Here is a 9639-nt window from a genome sequence, read left to right as displayed (position 1 = left end):
TAAATTAGATATTTTGCTTATGGTTACACAGCCAGTGAACATTGGAGCAGTGGTTCCAAAAGTTTTGGTTTCAGGACCCGCTTTAAAAAAAAAAAACTCATTTCATTTCATTTTCAATTCTTAATTATCTTCTTCCCCTCCCTATCTATGAAGAAGGTAAAAGAAAGTCAAAATCCATTACAAATATATATAGTCTTGCAAAATAAAATCACTGCATCAGCCATGTTGCAAAAAAAAAGGGGGGGGGGAAGAGAAAGAGAGAAATAGAAAAAAAATCATTCTTTTGAGAACATAATAAAACAGCATCTGAACATAATAGGATCCCATTCAGGTTCTTTATGACTTCTGGTGATAGTAGCACTTTGAGGATATATATATATATATATTTTTTTCTTTCCCATATAAAAATCTAAACAGTTTAATTTTGTTTAGTAAAAAATGATTTTTGACTCATACTTATCTTTTAACTTTTCTCTTGAGTCCTGCATTTGAATATCAAATTTTCTATCTATCTTTGGTTTTTCATCAAGAATACTTTGAAAATTGTTTATTTCATCAACTATTTTTTTTCCTGTAAGACTATACTATTTTTTTTTCCTGGATAGGTTATTCTGGTTGTAACCCTAGATCCTTTGCCTTCTGGTCTATCATATTCCAAGCCCTTCGTTCTTTATGGTGGTAGCTGCTAAATCTTATCTATTCCTGACAGTGGCTCTTTGGTATTTGAATGATTTCTTTCTGACTTCTTTTAGCATTTTCTCTGACCCAGTTACTTTAGCCTTTTGGCTATGATATTCCTAGTAGTTTTATTTTAGGATTTCTTTCAGAAGGTGGTTGGTGAATTCTTTCAATTTCTATTTTATCTAAGATATTTGGGAAGCATTCTTTTATATGATATTTAATTCTTTTTTTTTTTAAATTGTTCATGGTTTTTAAAAAGGCCAGTGATTCTTAAGTTATTTCTCTTAAATCTATTGTTAAAGTAAGTTGTCTTCTTAAGCTTCCGTGGGTTGGAAAATTAATTCACTATAATGCATTTTTGGCTTTTCCAAACAGAATTCAATCCGGTGCATTTTCTAGGTTATCATGGAAAATACATGCAAAGTTAACTAAAGATGCTTCCTGTCACTATACCATTTTGACATGACTCCTCACCTATTTATACTCTTAAAATGATTGTGTATAAAGTTTGGAGTCAAGAAAACTTGAATTCAAATTTAGTCTCTGATAATTACTAGCTGTGTGACTCTGGGTAAATCACTCAACCCCTGTTTGTCTCAATTTCCTATTCTATAAAATAAGAATAATAGTATCATTTATCTTTTAGGATTGTTTTAAGGATCAAGTAAAACAATATTAAGGTGCTTAGCACATAATGCCTGGAATATAGTAAATGCTACAGAAAAGTTAGTTATTACTACTACTATTATAATTAATACCTTATTATAATTAATAAATTATCTTAGTATTATTATGAACAATGTTTTGATTTAAGAGTCTTGAGAACCTCTAAGGAATACCTGGACCACATTTTGAGAACCACTACATTATACAAAGAATTATAGTGCAGATCTTTTGTTCTAAGGCTATTCCTTTATCCATTACATCATGTTTCCCCTTCTATTTTTCACAAAAGTTCTCCTCTAATAAATTATTCACTATTCCTCTTTATAAAATTTTTTAAAAATTAAAACTCTTCATGGTAGAACAAAGGTACATTTATTCATTGGTGTTCAATTTATCCATGAGCAATGTCATTCAACATAGGAGAGAATTACTGGCTTCTCTACCACATATTCTATCATTGGATACTGTATATTTAGGAAAGGTGAATTAAATATTAATAACATAATAGCATCATTCAACAAATTAATAGCTTGCATTCTTAAGCCATCAAGTTATTTTTGTTAACTGATGAATTATATCATCTATTTAGTAATTTCCTCCTCTTAACATGGATCATAGAAAGCAGACTTTTATTCTTGCTAATTTTACAAGTAATAAAAGAAAAAAACTACTCAGTAATAAAGGAAGGATGTGAAGGATTTACACCTGTTGTTCTTTATATCCTTATGCTACAAAGTTGTGACTTGGTTAACTTCCGGAAGACTGATTCTCTCCTAAAATTCTCTTCTGTAACTCCCTGTAGTATGGGGAGTATCTCTTAAAATTGGCACAAGCTTGTAAGAGATGAACTTTACACATTCTGCTTGGAGAGAGAGGGGAAATCCAAAGTGACAAATTCATTCTGCCTCATTCTCAAAGGCATTTTATTTGCCCTTTCTCCCCTAAAGGTGACAACCTTTCCTCTATTTCTGAATAGCTAAAAATAATCCTCAGGACAAGTGCTGGCAGGTCTTAGCAAGGCTTTGATAGGAAGCCAAATGATTAATGATATTTCTGTCCTCTGAGGAGCAGCCTGGCTCAGAAAAAGTATGGGGCAACAATATCTAACATTTATATAGCACTCACATATATCAGGCTTTGCTAAGCCCTGTACAGTTAGTATTTCATACTATCCTCACAACACTTCTGAGAGAGTGGTGAGTGTTTTCTAATAACTAGAATTTATTTCATCAAGCATTTATCAAGCACCCACTATGTGTTATGAACCAGAAAACAGATGCTACAAAGGCTAGGGGGAAAATTTTTTTGCTGAGACAGAGAGAGTATGAGAGACAGAAAGGCACAGAAAGACAGAGATTAGAACAATTTAAGTAGTAGGTCATTTTGCTTCACATTTTACTTAATGAATGGCTAAATTCCAAGTTCAAAACCTATGTTGGACTCAAGTTCCAACATTCTGATTTCTCAGGGATTCCTTGTTGGGCTGGTTGTATATTCATTCTGGGATCCTGATTTCAAGTTTGCCATGATTTAATTCAGGATACAGTGGGTAATCCATGACCTGGCCTAGAAATAAAAAGAAAACTGGAATAGATAGAAACAATGCCCCACCCCAACCCATTTCTGGGAAGCCACTGGGTAAAAAGGAATAATAAAAGTAAGTAGTCTTTCTCCATTCACCAGTTCAGTTCATTGCACCCATGCTATGTATAAACAAGAACTTCACCCTTTCTGGGTGCCTTAGGAAAAGAGAGTATCTTAGTCTCATAGTTTAAGTTTAAAAGCTGTAGCCTGTAATAGCTGTTATTGTTGCTGCTGCTGCTGCTGCTCCTTCATTCTGAAAGAAAAACCAATGGACATCATGAGGATGATGGCTTGAACTATGCTTGCACTAGATTTAAGCGAGGCAGAAATGCACAAAGTTATCGTTCTCATTTTTAACTCTAGTCATCAGAGTTCAGTGGCAAAGCAAAAGTTAAGAGGATCAAATTCTGATGGGCGTGGCTCTCTTCAACAATGAGAGGAACCAAATCAGTTCCAATTGATCTGTAATGAACAGAACCAGCTACATCCAGAGAAAAAACACTGGGAAATGAGTATGAATCACAACATAACATTTCCACTCTTTCTATTAATGTTTGCTTGCATTTTTGTTTTTTTTCTTCTCAGGTTATTTTTACCTTCTTTCTAAATCCGATCTTTCCTGTGCAATAAGATAACTCTATAAATATGTATACATATATTGTATTCAACATATACTTTAACATATTTAACATGTAGGGGACTACCTGTCATCTAGGGCAGGGGGTGAGGGGAAGGAGGGGAAAAGTTGGAACAGAAGGTTTGCAAGGGGCAATGTTGAAAAATTACTCATGCATATGTTTTGTATATAAAAAGCTATAAAAAAAAAAAGTTAAGATGATCAATGATGTCCCAGGACTAGTGGGTGATCTTGGCCTATTTAAGGTATTTTCCTGTTCTCAGTTTTTCTGATGCCATGATCATTCAATGATTAAGGGCTGGATAAAAATTAGAACAAAAGATGACTCAAAAGAAGCTCAAACTGGCAAGTTGGGTTTGCAGAGGATTGTTACTACTGTTCACAGACTGCTGTTCATCTTTTATTTTCAAAGAGCACCAATGACATTACGAGAATGGTGTCTTGACTTGAGCATGAATTGTTAAAACTGTCTTAGGTGGGCATAAAAATGATATTTATATAATAGGAAAAAAAAGGAATTTAGTTTTGGTATATGAGAAGCTACATCTAAAAATTTGAATTTGGGGAATGAAAATGTACACAAAGATGGAGATCTCCTTAGACCCTGAATGCAGCTAGAACTATTCTTTGCCATATCTATGAATTACCCAATCTTATATACATAGCAAATTCCTCCAAATAAGTAATTGTCACTTGTTTCTGAGAAAAGCTAGCGAAAATGGGCTAGTGTCAAAAATTAAGAAACAGGATAAGATTCAAATTTGTTCATAAACAAGTAAAACAAAATTACAGTTTTGGGAAAAAACATTCTTGCTGTTCACAAAGTAATGAAGAAATAATCATCTGAAGATACTTAACTGTAAGATATTTCAGCTGAAGAAAAAAATAGAGATGGTGAATTCAAAATACAGAATGAGACTGACATTTTTGGTCATGGCCAAATAGGGAATTTGCTTTGCCTGACTGTGCACATTTTTATGAGGGTTTTTTTTCTTTTTGTTTAATTGATGGTAAAAAGTGGGAGGGTTAGGGTATAAATGCTTATTAATAAAGTTTTTTTTGATTAAAGCCCATGGGTATAGGACTCTCTTCTCATTGGTTGAGATATATGCCCTGCCCTTTGTGAGGTGGGGAGAAAAAGATGCTCTTTTGTTTATTAAAAGGTCTTGCAGTCCTCTTTGAGTGTGGAATTGCTTCAAAGGTTCTGGTTCAAACTTTGATAGAGAAGATAGAAGAAAACAACCTTATGTTGAATTGTTAAAGGAAAAATAATTCTGAGAAGGCATAAGAGGAGTTGGTGGTCCCCAATCACGTCTCTATGCCCAACTTGCTACATTAGAGACTTGGAAAAACTTCCCCTTGGTAAGATCTAGGATTCTCTTTTGATTGAGCTGAGTTGCCTTACTCCCTATGAGAAAATGCCTTTACTTTGTATTGTCTGGTATATATTCTCCTTTGTATACTTCATTTGATTTCTGTTTTGCTATGATTTTGATATATGGATTTTTTCACTAAAACATAATAATAAATCAATAAAGTCAGTTTTGTGAGGTTAATAATACCTATGATAGTTGCCTTGGAAGATTGTTGCCAGACTTAAATGAGATAAAATATGTAAAAACAGCTTACAATGTCAAAATTCTCTTTCTAGAGAAACTTTGAATAAAAATGGAACCTCTTTCTAGTCCAAAGACTCCCTGATTGATTAAAAGTTTCAGGCCCTGAAATCAATCCATTTAAAATAGACATCTTTTGGAAGTTGGGAGTCCATTTGAGCTTACAGTGGACTACCCGAGGAAGTGAGACATTGTGATAAAGCAGAAAATATACAGGACACTTGAGTTCTGGTCTTCCTTCTGCCATTAATAGATTTGTTTTTGTTATTATTCAGTTATTTCAATCATCTCTGACTCTGTGATTCTATTTGGATTTTTTGTTGATGTTATTGTTTGTTTTTGGCAAAGATACAAGAGTGATTTGCCATTTCCTTCTCCAGCTCATTTTACAAATGAGGAAACTGAGGCAAATAGGGTGAAGTGACTTGCCAGGGTCACAAACTAATGACAAGCTAGAACTGAACTCAGGTCTTCCTGACTCCAGGTCTAGCACTCTATCCACTGTGTCACTTAGCTGCCCTCTGGAATTTAATAAATGTTTATTGACTGACTGACTTACTAAATTACTTACTAAAAAGTGATGCTTACTCACTAAATTTGAATTTAGGCAAGCTACTTAAAATATTAAAATCCCTTCTGTGAAATGAGGCATTTTGACTTGGATATTACTAAAGTCTTATCCTTTAAAATATGTAGTTTTGAGAAACTACTGTGAACCCATTTGAAGTCACTCTAGGTAGCTAGAAGGCCAGGCCTGGAATAAGGAAGACCTGAATTCAATCTGGGTTGAGACACTTTTTGGCATAGTGAAGAAAGTCTGGAGAATCAGAAGCACAATCTGGAGAAGACCTTGTGCTTCACTGCATTCACTTTAAGATGTGTAGACTATAATGAGACACTGGAAAGAAGTATTTAGGGGAGGTTTTTAATCATTAATAAACAGAAATGACAAGTATGAACAAATGACCTTCATTTGGGTGAAACTGGAAAAGGAAATATTCTTATTCCATATAGACAAATACTGTATCCTTAGAACCTTAATAAAACTACTCTACAATGAAAACTTACTATAGTTTCCAATTCTCTCAAGTCAAAAAGTTTTTGTGTCAGTTGCAAATCTATAAAAGGAAAAAAATGATGAGTTACAAACAAAATACTCCAGACTTCCCTTATTCCTTTCATCAAAAATCTGTCAGAGTAAATGCTATGGTGTGATCAGCAATAGCACACATCCTGATAGTCTCTTTGGTTATTGAGATAGGGTATTTCATGTTTCCTAATTGGCCTACACATAGAGCCCTTGCAGTGAATGATTCAATAGTGTCTGTACAAAGATAGAAATCAAGAATTGGAAAATCCATATTGTGCAGAAGATAGATACCAGATGGCATGTCTGGTGGTGTAAATTTTACATCAATATTCATAAAGGGCTTTGAAGTGTTTTCTTTTGTGAACTGAGTCAGGACTAGAGAAATTACAAAGCTATACTTAGGTCCTTTGCATGAAAAATGTACAATGAAAATATGTATATATGTACACACACACACACACACACACACACATGTATATAATTATACACACATATTCTTGACCTAAAAAGCAGCAAACAAGTCTCTCCAATCTCCTTCAACTGTCCACTCCAACCCTTCCCCTCCAAAGTAATTTTGTGCTACATGTAAAATAATGCCATAGTGGATTGATTACTACTAGGCAGTGGAATCAGGAAGACCCGAGTTCAAATCTTTATTTAGACACTTAGCAGCCATGTGAAACTGGGCAAGACTTTTAATAATTTTGTGCTTCAATTTCTTCATCACTAAAGTGGCAAAAATAATAGCACCTATCTTATAGGTTTTTTTTTCAACTCAAATGAGTTTGTGGATTATGTGGGATGTTTTGCAAATCTTAATGTGTTTTCCTCTATTTGTTTAGTATTGTTATTGTGTTTATCCATTTAATCTTTAAATCATTATCCCTATGATTAATTTTGCTTAAATTACTTGGAAACTAATTATTCTGGTGGATTTTCTCTTCCACACTCCCTTTTCTCTACTTTTCCCCATATTATTGAATTTTCTTTAAATTAATGATTTTTCTTTCTTTCATTATGTTTCTCCTCTTCTTTTGTCCTTTCTCTTTCCCTCATCTTTTCTTTCTTTTTTCTCTTCAACTTCAAATTTTTATTTTCTTCTTAAAATTTTTGTTAATTTTTTTTGTTGCATTTTCTTCATTTTCCAGAATATTCTAGCAGTCTCTCCAAATTAAAACAAAACAAAAACTATGCAGGCCTTATAGCCACAACAGCAACATTATAAATAAAAATTGAAGGGGAAAGAGAAATTCGGCAAAACTAATCATTTACATTCAACAGTATGTTGGTCCTTTCTTGGTTCCCCAACTCTTTAAAGAAGATAGAAAAATATTTATACTTAAATTTGATGCCAAGCTTGGTCATCATAAAATGCATGATGTTTAATATTGGTTTTGGGTTTTTTTGTGACTATGGGATAATTTTTAGATATTTGTATTTTCTTTTATTAATATTTGAAAGAAGTTCTGGTCACTTGCAAAATTTGTAAATTGTTTTTGAAATTTTAAAATTTAACTACTACATATCTTGAAGTCTAAAATATAGATTTTTTTTTTTCTGGCAGTGTTTTATAACTTCTTTCAAACAATGATGTGTGGTCTGAGGTTCTGGACAGTTTTCTCAAATTATTTCCTGCATTATGGTATTTAGGCCTTTTAATTTATCATTACTGTGAAAGTCCTATTATCCTTGAAGTATTTCTATGCATCCCATTTTCAAAGTCAGTCATTTTGGTTTGTTCAGAATACATTTGTTCTTTTAATGTTGTCATCTTTTGACATCTCATCTGCAAGTTTTCCTCTACTTCATTATTTGTGTCCCAAATCTGTTCATCTCTTTTTTGATTCTCTAGATTCTCTAATATACTTTAATTTTTTTCCATTCTGCTAATTTTATTTAATAATTCTGCACTAAAAGCTCTAATTTCTGACATGTGGTCATTCCTAATTTCTTCTTTCATGGATTTTATTTCTTTTTTGAACCATTTGGAAGTCTCTTGTTACTGCTCCATGCTCTCTAAAGAATCCACATGATTCTTTCATCAGGCACTTGTTGATTCAATTTTATTCATCTTGCAGTATCTGGGAAGGGGGAAGGAAAGGAAATAAGAAGAGAAGAAGTGACTTGACTAAGGTCACAAATTAAGTGTCTAAGGCTGGATTTAAACTTGTCTTCCTGATTCTAGGCCCAGCATATTATATACCACTCCAAATTACTGTCTGAAGAGAGTTTTATTTTCTCCTTGAGATTTTTTTCAATATCTCTTTCTATTTTTAAGGTCCTTTAAAAAAATTATTCACAGGTCTGCAATATATACATGCATATCTGCCTGCTTGCCTATATATATGTATCCCATAATTTTATGAAATCAAGAAACATTAAATATTTTCTGAGTAAATACAGGAGTAAAGCAAGGGTGCTAATTTTCCCCACTGTTACTTAATGTAGTTCTCTATAAGTTAGCAATAGCAGTGACAGAAGAAAGAAATAAAGGGCATGAATGAGACATGAATGGAGTAAAAATTATTCTTTTTTTGTTGACAACTTAATGTTTTACTTAGAAAATTTCAGAGAATTAACAAAGAAAGTGAGACAAATTTTAGTAAAGTAGCGGAACATAAAATTAGGCTCCAAAATCAACAACATTAGATAGCAAAATTCAAGAGTTTTATTTAAAATAATTACAAAATGTACAAAATTTCTGAGGTAACCAAGGTGTACTCCAAACCTTTATATAGAAATTCTTATAGAGTACAGAACAACCTCCTAAAGGAATACTTAGATAATAGAGGGATATTCAATGCTTATGGTTGGACATAAAAGCTATGTCATATAGCTTTTCATATAGCACATTAAGGTTGAAAAACATGTTAAAAATATTTTCTCCTTCAATCTCCACAGTAATCCTGTAAACAGATGTATTTCACAGATAAGGAAACTGAGGTGCAGAGTTTAAGTGACTAACTCAGGGTCACACAGTCAGTGTCTGATTGAATTCAGATCTTACTGACTCCAAGTCCAGCATCCTGTGGATTATAGTGGACTATATGTGGACTAGCTACCTCACATGCCAAAACAGTTTTAAAAGCTATTATCTAAATTAATGTAGCTATTTAAGACTATTTCAATCAAGCTACCAAGAAAATTCTTAATAAAACTAGTCAAAATAATAAAATTCATTTGGATTAACAAAAATAATTTCAAGGGGAATAATTTTAAAAGTTGAATAAGGGAGAAATAGCAATTCTATCTGCAAATAACAATAATAGGTAATAATCACAATTATTTGGTCCTGGTTAAAAAAGGAACATAGATCAAGATAACAAACTAGAGAAGAAACAAATAGTTGGACTCAATAATCGATT

The 9639-nt window shown here is 32.8% G+C and overlaps 1 protein-coding gene across 2 annotated transcripts in view; it reads right to left on the bottom strand.

Annotated features, from left to right (window-relative positions):
• Positions 1–2622: 2622 nt before the first annotated feature.
• The window catches only part of MAD2L1 (mitotic arrest deficient 2 like 1), a 52942-nt gene continuing 45925 nt past the window's right edge, over positions 2623–9639 (bottom strand). Inside the window, exons 7-8 of one of the 2 annotated variants that reach the window (XR_004230021.1) lie at positions 6253–6302; positions 2623–3184 (exon numbers count right to left, since the gene is read on the bottom strand). The gene's annotated coding sequence lies outside the window, so the exon portion shown is untranslated. Of the gene's footprint in view, positions 3185–6252; positions 6303–8199; positions 8356–9639 lie in introns of those variants that run through there. The other variant, XR_004230022.1, reaches the window with a different exon arrangement.

Source organism: Sarcophilus harrisii, chromosome 6 (assembly GCF_902635505.1).
Source record: "Sarcophilus harrisii chromosome 6, mSarHar1.11, whole genome shotgun sequence".
Classification (NCBI taxonomy): domain Eukaryota; kingdom Metazoa; phylum Chordata; class Mammalia; order Dasyuromorphia; family Dasyuridae; genus Sarcophilus; species Sarcophilus harrisii.
The sequence above is the reverse complement of the archived record's forward strand: the minus strand, read 5'-3'. Positions and strand labels throughout refer to the sequence as shown.